Source organism: Oryx dammah, unplaced genomic scaffold, assembly GCF_014754425.2.
Source record: "Oryx dammah isolate SB20612 unplaced genomic scaffold, SCBI_Odam_1.1 HiC_scaffold_23, whole genome shotgun sequence".
Classification (NCBI taxonomy): Eukaryota; Metazoa; Chordata; class Mammalia; order Artiodactyla; family Bovidae; genus Oryx; species Oryx dammah.
In genome coordinates, this window is record NW_024070207.1 from 62,589,881 (window position 1) to 62,599,878 (window position 9,998).

The 9,998-nt window shown below is 35.4% G+C and overlaps 1 pseudogene; it reads right to left on the reverse strand.

Annotated features, from left to right (window-relative positions):
- Nucleotides 1-385: 385 nt before the first annotated feature.
- On the reverse strand, nucleotides 386-1,001 carry LOC120881904 (annotated as a pseudogene).
- Between the last annotated feature and the right edge of the window lie 8,997 nt (nucleotides 1,002-9,998).

Consider the following 9,998-nt stretch of genomic DNA (forward strand, 5'->3'; position numbering starts at 1 on the left):
ATCTTCCTTCACAATACATTTAAACATTAAATCTAAGGTTTTAAAAATATGCACAAATTGTAAGTACAGTACTTTTAAATGGCTAAAAGGAATAAAAATACCAAAGTTTACTGTATGGAAGAATAGATATAAACAACCAAGGAAAGAGTAAATCTTTGGTGTTGAATTTATGAATAGCCCAAAATAAGTCCCAAATTTTTTTTCTACCTGTGTAAATAAAGAAAAGTGTCCCTTTCAAAGTTTGAGGCTATACACTGTACATCCCCCACAAACAAGTTTATGAATAAGGTTTTTAAAAATGTTGCCAATATTAAGTTCTTCCATAACTAAAATTAAAGGTCAGCAACATTCCAGTGGTTAGGGTGCATCAATTCTCAAAAACTAGTTATGATCCAACACTAGTAGTTCTTTTATCTGAGAAAAAATTTTTCAGAAGAAATACCTGCCCCATGCTAATTACCAGAAGAATGCAGGCCTCTACAATCCAAGGCTATTTAGATCCTTGGTTGGCTTACTTAGGCCTTGAACTTCTCTCAAAAGGAAATGAGTCTGAAAGTCAATGACAGACTTTAAAGTTTCTTAAATTGAAACACAGACAGATTCCATCTGGCTGAGAGCACTGACTCAGCTATCACTAGGAAGCAAAGGTGGGTGTTTTCCAACTTCAAAATCAAAATACACGTTTTTATGTGTGAAAGTAGAATGTTCATCCTTGATGCAAAATTTGTATGTCCCATTTTAGAAGGTTGTTTCTTCACTTTGTATAAAGCATTTTGATAAGGATCTCCAGATTGACAAATTACATCATAATGACTGCCAGCAATTGCCTTGAACTCTAGATTGCACTTGGTGACATGCATGATGTCCTAGTAGAGGCACTACTAGGCATAGCCAGGCAGTTTGAAGGTGATCTATGTGCACCCAGGTAGGCTCCACCACCCAGCAGTGCCCCAGTGACCTGCAGCAGCTACCCAGCTCGGTGCTGTCATCATCCAGGGCATCCTGAGAGGCTATAGTGGCTCCTTAACAGAGCTGTGGGGAGACTAGGGTCAGGTCTGCATTGACTGGTGCACAACAGACCTTTGCCCCTTATGGATGTCCCACGAAGACACACTGCAGTCTCTCTGAGTCTTGCAGATATTAGGGATGAGAAGTGATCCATTGGGTGTGGGTGAGGGGTGCTGAGGACCTAGGGCCAGGAACAAGCTGGGAAGGAAGACATCTGAGTTTTTAAAATGGATGGCTAATGTCCCTTAACTTATGTTGACAATATATACTCCATTTAAGAATCCAAAGGAAAAATTATGTGTCAGTAAAATCTGCTGAAACACAGAATTTTGGAAGGGACTATATATAAATTGTTAAAAAAAAAAAAGCAGGGCACACTTTAAAAAATAGGTCACAAATTCAAATCCAATCACTTATACTGTAGATGAAATAGTGCAGCATTGATTTCAACCTGATTGGGTTTGCATCCAAGTTATATCATATACTTTTACCCTTATACCCACAGGGTCTTTGTAAAATTAAAACAATATCATCTACCTTGCAGTTTTCTTTTAAGATTAAATATGAGGTTTATAATATTACCTGGTACTCAATATATGACAGTTATTACTATAAGAAGAAAATATTAACTTGTTACTGCAATTAGGTAAGGTACAGAAAATTCCATGTACAGATAAATTAAATACATCCAGAGTTATTAAATGAAGTTCTGGTCTAGGCTAGAAATGTATTTGTGAGAAAACTTTTCAGAGGGCAATATTGCAATGAGACTTCAGCTTAAGACTGAAGTCCAGAAAATTCTAAATAACTCTAAACTATGTAAATTATTTGCCATCCTCCCTACTCAGTACCGGTGACTTCCCTCGTGGCTCAGATAGTAAAGCATCCGCCTACAACACGGGAGACATGGGTTCGATCCCTGGGTTTGGAAGATCTCCTGGAGAAGGAAATGGTAACCCACTCCAGTATTCTTGCCTGGAAAATCCCATGGATGGAGGAACCTGGTAGGCTACAGTTCATGGGTTTGCAAAGAGTTGGACATGACTGAGTGACATTTACTTTTATTTACTTTACTTTACTACTCAGTACCAATATGTCAGATAAACCAATTCCAACATATTCTTCCTGGTGCTTTTTGCAGGGGTGTACCTAGAAAAAGCAAGAAAAGTCAATATGTATTCTGACTGCTGAGTGATAGATTATCTGGAATTCACCAATTGCTCAGTGTCCTTTGACCTATATTGTCCCTTTAAGGAATTTTTTTTTCATAAATAATATGTCATCAACATCGTCCTACCATCCTAAATTGCCTTCAACCCATTCTGAACTTCTTCCCATCCCTTCAGCTCAAAGGCTCACTAATAACAATTTTGGTGGTTACTGATTAAGAACATAAAGTGTGACCTCCCTGAAGTACTTGCATTTCTTCAGTGGAAATTGTAAGACCTTCTTACACATACACATACACACACAGAGATCAAAACTTTCAACATTTTAAAGAACATTATAATCATAAATTGTCATATAACATATGAGTATATGCAGGTATATTAAATTTTATAGATATATTTACTTGCACTTCTGCTTTATAAATATACCTGATATTTGCATTATTGTTTTAGGAATGTACCTAACTTGTGATAGAAAAAAAAATTCTAATTTGAGTGCTATCTCAAAGAATCTCCCCTGAATAACTCAGAAGTCATTTACTCTATAGTAACATTAATGTTTTGCAGTTAAATGTAAAATGTATCCCTTTCCCCTTTTCTTACCCTTATGGAGCAGCTGAGGTTCAAATTACATACTTGGCTGACTGGAATTTTGCTGTTAAAAAATTCCATGCATGGATTACACGTGGGCCAGAGAATAACATAGCCTTGAGATTGCCATTCCCAAAACAGCCAGCACCTGGGGTCTGTTGCAGCATTTCTCCATTTAATTTCTTCTTCATAATGCTGTTTTTGACATTCATATAGATCTTCAGTAACTGTCCAGAGTGATTTAGCATTGATAATACAAACCATTTCTTGAAATTCTTTAATACAGTTGCTTTTATCCCTTTATAGCATTAGTCATTATTAATTTTTGAAAAAAATAAAATGGGAGTGTTCATTTTCAGAGGCATGCTAATTAGTTCTGCCTTAAATTTCCTCAAGGTGTATTTACATGTTTGAGTGTGAATATATATATATGTTGTGTATATACTTCTAGATAGGTTGAAAATAGGCTTCTGCATAATTATGAACTGTTGAACTGATTGTATTAGTTTACTCAGGCTTCTGTAACAAAGTACCATAAACTGGGTGGCTTAAGAAACAACTTGTTATATCAACAGTTCTGGAGCACAAGGTATCAGCAGGATTGGTTCTTTCTGAGGAATGTGAGGGAAAGCTCTGTTCCATGCCTCTCTCTTTGGCTTATAGGTGGCTGTTTATATATCCACATAATGTTCTTTCTGTGTATAATCCTGTCTCCAAATTTTCCCTTTTTATAAGGACACAAGTCATATTAAATTGGAGCAAACTGTAGTGGCCTCATTTTAGCATAATAAAGACCCTATCTCCAAGTAAGTTTATATTATAAGGAACCTCAAGTTAGGACTTCAACATTTAATTTTATAGAAACACAGTGTGGTCCATACTGAGATCTTCTTTTCAAAGAAAACACATCCTTCAATTATATGTTTTGTTTTGTTTTTTTTTTATTTCAATGAGTTTAAGCAAAATTGAATAAACAGTCAACCAGATTGTCTATTTAACTTTAAGTGTAAGATCTGTTTTTACTCTTAGGAGATAGAGATCACAAACTCAATCTGTTCACCAGTGTTTTGGATACAATAAATAATCAATAAATATTTGGAGAAGGAACAAATGCATCATATTGCAGAAGAAGTAAATGGTGACATCATGGGATTCCTTGATTTACTTTATTTCTTTTGAACCTGAGGGAGTGGGATCCCTTTGCAATGCTTTTAGATTACCCTATTAATCCAAAGGGATGAGACTACAATGATCCCTTCTACTATAACTTTTCCTTCTCTTCTTGCTAAAAAATGGAATATCCTTTAGAAATTATGAGACTTGTGTTTTTGCCTGCAAACCTGCGAGACCAGTCACTAGATCTAGTCTGTGTCTTCTAAACAGAAAATTCTGTTCTCTAAAATCCACTTTCATCTGAAGTGGGACTATTGTATCACTAAAATTGATAATATGTACATTTATTTTTATTTTAATATCTTGGCATTCATGATTTTTTTTTTAAAACCTCCAAATCTTCTTCTACATTCTCATGTTTCTGTCATTTGAGATGATTATTGTCAGGCAGTTTTGTAGTTTAAAGAAGGCAAATTAAAGAAGTATTAAAGTAGTATTGATGGTGGTAGTACATGCACGTTGGAAGTATATGCTTATTTTACTTTAAACTTTTAAACATCTTTTCAATTTGAAACGAGAGTTTAAAACAAAGAATCTAAAATGTTAATGCTAACTCCATACAACCCTTTCATTAGAATCATTTAAAACCCTTAAGAAAGTTTGTGGGTAAATATCAAATGAAAAATTTCCTTATACTGTATTTGCTGTCTAAAGTTAGAAAAACAAGTCTGATGAAATGGCCTACCTAGCATATTTACATATAATACTTGGATGTCACATGCTGCTAACATGTCACTAACCTAGCAGAAAACAAACAAAAATGGATTACAGCTGGCTCCGTTTAGATGTATGAATATTTTAGAAAGCCAAGTTTTTACGCATCCACCTTCCTCTGTGGAAACAAAGACAGCAAAATAGGTGAAATTCTATTTTCTCCAATAAAACCTTGCCTTAGTAGCATGTGATAACAATAACTGTCTAATATGTATATGACACTCACTATGTGTTAACAGAGCCACCAAACTGTCCAAATCTAAGAGGCAACACTGCCTTCTATGTAAATGGTATCCTCTGAATTATGCAACATGGTGGTACTGAGTTTCAGGCTCTGTTCTAAGCACCTTGCATATATTACCTCAATATATTAATAATACTCATAAAAACTAGGAGTTAAATACTATTATGTTCACTCAACAAATGCAGAAACTGAGGTACAGAGTAAGGAAATACTTTGCTCATGTTCACATAGTAAGTGATAGAAAATAGATTCAAACTCAGACAATCTAACTGTAGATGCCATAGTTGTAGTGACTATACATACTGACTCTGTAAAGCTTGGAAAGAGTTTATGGCTCTGGAGATAAAGAGACAGCAGTGACTTCAAAAAGAATGAATGCAGTTAGCATTAAAAATTAATGTCTGAAGACTTCTTCACATGTGCAAAACATGAACTAGAAATTAGATTCTGAAATTTTAAACTTTCAATGCAAAGAAGGAAACCCCATCAGTTGTATGATTCACATTGTCTAAACAACAAATATAGACCAGTTGCTAAGAAGCAGAGCTATTGCTACTAATGTCAGAAAAAATATTGCTACTAAGATCAGAAAGGACTTCCCCAGTGGCTCAGCTGAAAAAAAAAAAAAATTGTAATGCAGGAGATGCAGGAGATATGGGTTCGATCCCTGGGTTAGGAAGATCCTCTAGAGGAGGGCATGGGAATCCACTCCAGTATTCTTGCCTGAAAAATCCTCTAGATAAAGGAGTCTGGTGGGCTACAGTTCATAGGCTCCCAGGGTCAGACATGGCTGAAAAAACTGAGCATGGCATGGTGAGATCAGAAAATTAGTCTTTTTATTAGCACTTTTGAAAGTATGTTGTGAGGGATATCATCAACAGCATCTTCACAGTAAGCACAGTAACAGGTTTCTTCAGGCTATTTCTAATAATGTTGCTTATTGTAAATTGATGTAAATACAATGTTGCTTATTGTAATTGATGCTTATTGTAAATTGGAATCATGTAATTTCAAGGTGATCTTCCCCACAAGTTATTATTGAGCTATACCAGGTCAAAATAAAGTAGCTCACTAGTCAATATTCACCTTTCCCTGGTAGTTTTGATTAAACCAGCAATAGACTGAAAAACATCCAAAGGAAACAGTCCCCTTTTGAGACATCTCTGTAAGTATAAGCTCTTTCCACTCAGAATTTGAAAATGTTGAGCAACACTAAATTCCAGGTTATAATCTGTGATGATAACCTGATGTGCAGGTATAACATGTTGCAAATTATATGCAGGTCATCATGCTTTAAAAGTTGATGATCATTTTGTCATGGACTACTGCTGCTAGTAAGAATTCTGAGTGTGTAGTCCAAGGAGAATCAGTGCAGCGTCAGTCATGGTTAAGCGTCTGAACTTTTGAGCAAGTCATATCTGATTCCAAGAGTGTGATTTAGAATAGGTTATCAATCTCCTTAAATTTCCTTCTTCACTGGTAATATAAAAATAATACCTATCACACAAGGTTATTTTAACGTGAAGAATACAAAGTGCCAAGTGGAGTGCCTGGTATAGGTAGGACTCAATTATTGCAAATGTCCATTAATAATACTAACATACTATGAAATGTTACTTAAAATGCTAGTGACACAAATATTTGTGTCAGAAATACATGTTTATTGTTTGCTTTTTTTAATATTCTGCACAAACTTTATATATCACACCTAGAACCAGGCTTAAAAAATAGGAAAAAAGAAAAAGAGCTCCTTACCTACTTTCTTTTTAGTCCTATTTGTTGTGACCTTCCTTGCTTCTACCAGGAAAAAACAGAACAAAGCTCATTCATACCAAAGCATTAGTGAATCAGTGTAGCAGTATAGAAGAGTGATTATTTTAGTCCCACAGACACATCAAACTCTGAGCCTTACTTTGTTTTGTAGGCCCCAAATTTTTCATTTAGTAAGCAAACTCCCTCCTCATAAGGTTGTTGAAAGGATGGGAGGTTACCATGTGAAAGTATTAATACAGTGGCCCCAAATATAAAGTATTTAATAAATGCTAGTTATTACTGGTATTGTTATTCTGCTATAATATTTAGCTTTGAAGACCCAAACTTTAGACACAGCTGTCATCCTAACTCATTGTGTGTCCTTGGGGGTTGTATAAAAGTGCTTAGTAAATTACACAATTTTATCCAAATAGTAGTAGTAGTAGGTAGTAGTAGCAATATTTGGTAAAAAGTGAATGAATGGGAAAATCAGCACCCATCACGTGCCAATCACTTTTATGCAAGTTACCTTATTTAATACTTACAATAACTGAGGTTAAGATGATTTACTGTATGTCTGTTGTGAAACACCACACAGTTTCTCTACTGTACAACCTCAAGACTCAAAATTAGATTAAAAGGCACTTGTCCCTTTCTTATCCTTCTTCTTTTCTTGTATGAATCTTAAGAATGTTACATGGGGCCTACTTTCTGCTCTTTTAGGGGGTAATACTTAGCACTCTACCTAGTGGTGTCTTTTTAATTTTCTCCAGCTTAGCTTTGAAGTGGAATTCATGTCTGAGTCAGTGGAATTTGAGGAGATAGAGTGTGTGACACCATATTGCAGAAGCTGAGTTTCACCCCAGGGCAGAGTTGACCCCAGTTCAGGGAACCAGATTCTAGAAGGAGGGAATTTACTGGTCTATATAGTGAGAAGACATAAGGTTTCTTACCTCCTCTGTTCTTTGCCTGTGCTCTAAACTTAGAAATGCTGAGTGTGGGGAAAAGGGTGCAGAGAAGATTCTCATATTTTTATGGTACATTTTGCTCCTCCAGTCCCTTTATGTTTCTCTCCTAGAACAGTGTGTGGATATTTTATTTTATGGGTTTTACTATAGCTCACACTGGGGAAACCAATGAAATAACAAAAAAGAAATAATTGTGAGGAAGTATGTTTTTAATGAAACAGGATGTTGAGCCTACTTTGTAGTCTATACGTGATGCTAGTACCTTTATATGCAACTCTGCTCTGCTTAGAAATTATAAAAACACTTTCATTTAAATTTTACCTAAACTTTATAATTCCATCTCCAAAGTTCTATAACTCTGTCTTCTCCTTTGTTTGAGAATACCCCATGATTCCTTTGATGTGTTATATCTCTCATTGTTACGGGCCAAGAAGTCTGATTTTTTCAGACTACAGATTTGTTCTTGGTGTCCTTAGGCTGTTTGTACTAGGAAAAAGTGAAGAGTTTTAAGTGTTTATTCTGTTTTTCTTTAATACAACTTATTTTATATTAAGTTTATATAATTTGATTTTTAATAATAGCTGTGTTTAACTTACGCCTGTTCATAAAGTAGCTGACAATTAAAAATTGATCCTTTTGAGCAGGTATGATCCAGCTATCGCATACTATGAGGTAGATCATATAATCTTCACTTACCAGTGAAGAAACTGAGAATCCAATAGCTTAAGTAACATAACCTGTGACCTAGGTCACAAAACTAATAAATGGCAGAACTGGAATTTGAACCCAAAACTTTAGCTTCAGATCTTGTGCTCTTAATCACCAGTTTCCTCTGATATGTTGTTAAAATTGCTTGAGAATTTTGCCCTCAATTTTCATCTGTGAAAATGGGGCCTGCTAACTTTGTGGTCTCCTTTCTCCAGGAAGAATTTACTGTAGACTGGGTAGTCTACAGGTATAATTCTTGCAGAATATCAGATATGTATTAATTTATTTACCATTCAAAGATAGTATTACTAAGCCCAGAAAGAACCATGATCCTAAAATTGTATATTTTTGAGGGCTCATTAAGTGTCATGTGCTTTTTTCTACATTGTATCAGAGAAGTAGATATCACACCCCATTTAAAGATTAGAAAACTCAACATCTTGCTCAATATAAGTCAGTTAGCAAAATGGCGAATTTAGGATTCAAACTTGGGTCTAATTAACTCCAAAGCTCATGTTCTATCCGCTAGTTCAGATTTGAGAATACCTGGCTGATATCCCTCTTAGTAAAGTGTACTGTAAGAAAAATGTAAGGGGAAAAAAAATGAACCTTTCTGAAAGACTGGGAGATTTCTGCAGATGTACACTGTGCTTACAAATGGGGTTAGTCCTTTCGTTAAGCTTTAGTACTAGTCCCTGGTGGTCATTAAGCTTTAGTACTGGTCCCTGGTGGCTCAGATGGCAAATATTCTGCCTGGAATGCAGGAGACTGGGTTCAATTCCTGGGTAAGAAAGATCACCTGGAGAAGGAAATGGTAACCTACTCCAGTATTCTTGCCTGGAGAATTCCATAGTCTGAGGAGCCTGGTGGGCCACAGTCCATGGGGTTGCAAAGAGTCAAACACAACTGAATGAATTTCATTTTCACTGGTCCACTATGGTCACACTCATCAGTCAACCAACTATTTCCCCCTACAATCTGAGCTTTAGCCTTGAGAAAGGGAAGGGTAAAATCAGACTCTGACTTTTGTTGCAATGTGAACTTAAACATGTATTTGTCATATTTATTTCCCCAATACATTCAGTCGCTTGAAGAGGAAGCAATTATCTTTTAAATTAAACAGTCACACTGTCTACAAAGTTCTGGCCTAAGCAAGGAGAAACAGAATCCTAGCTTTCGAATGCTTATTGTTTGCCTGATGCAAAATTGCATTATATACTTTTTTTGTCACTTTGTAATGGTTTTGGGCTACTATTTAAATTCATCTTTCATTAGCCAGGTTTTAGAGCATTATATTTGTTAAAAGAAATAATTTCTTTTCAAATGTAGTGTCAAAGTACCCAGACCTTACTCACGATCATCCCAATCCGAAGGAATTCCAAGACACATTGTCATCACTGACTTCAATTCTCCTGAAAGGGCAGCTGCTCAAAGTTTCAAGTAATAGCACACTGCTGCCTGGAGACTTAAGCAATAACATATTTTAAAATTTGGTCTGAAAGTTTGGTAATGTTCGTGATCTCAGTCATTATTCAGCATGTGATTTATTACTATTGGAATTTAATAAAGAAAAAAAAATTAAGTAGGTTTTTGCATTGCTTCATCTGCTTCATGAGTCTCCTCAAAATGATTCCTTTAATGTTTACCTCTTTTATTTTTTTTATTTTAAAA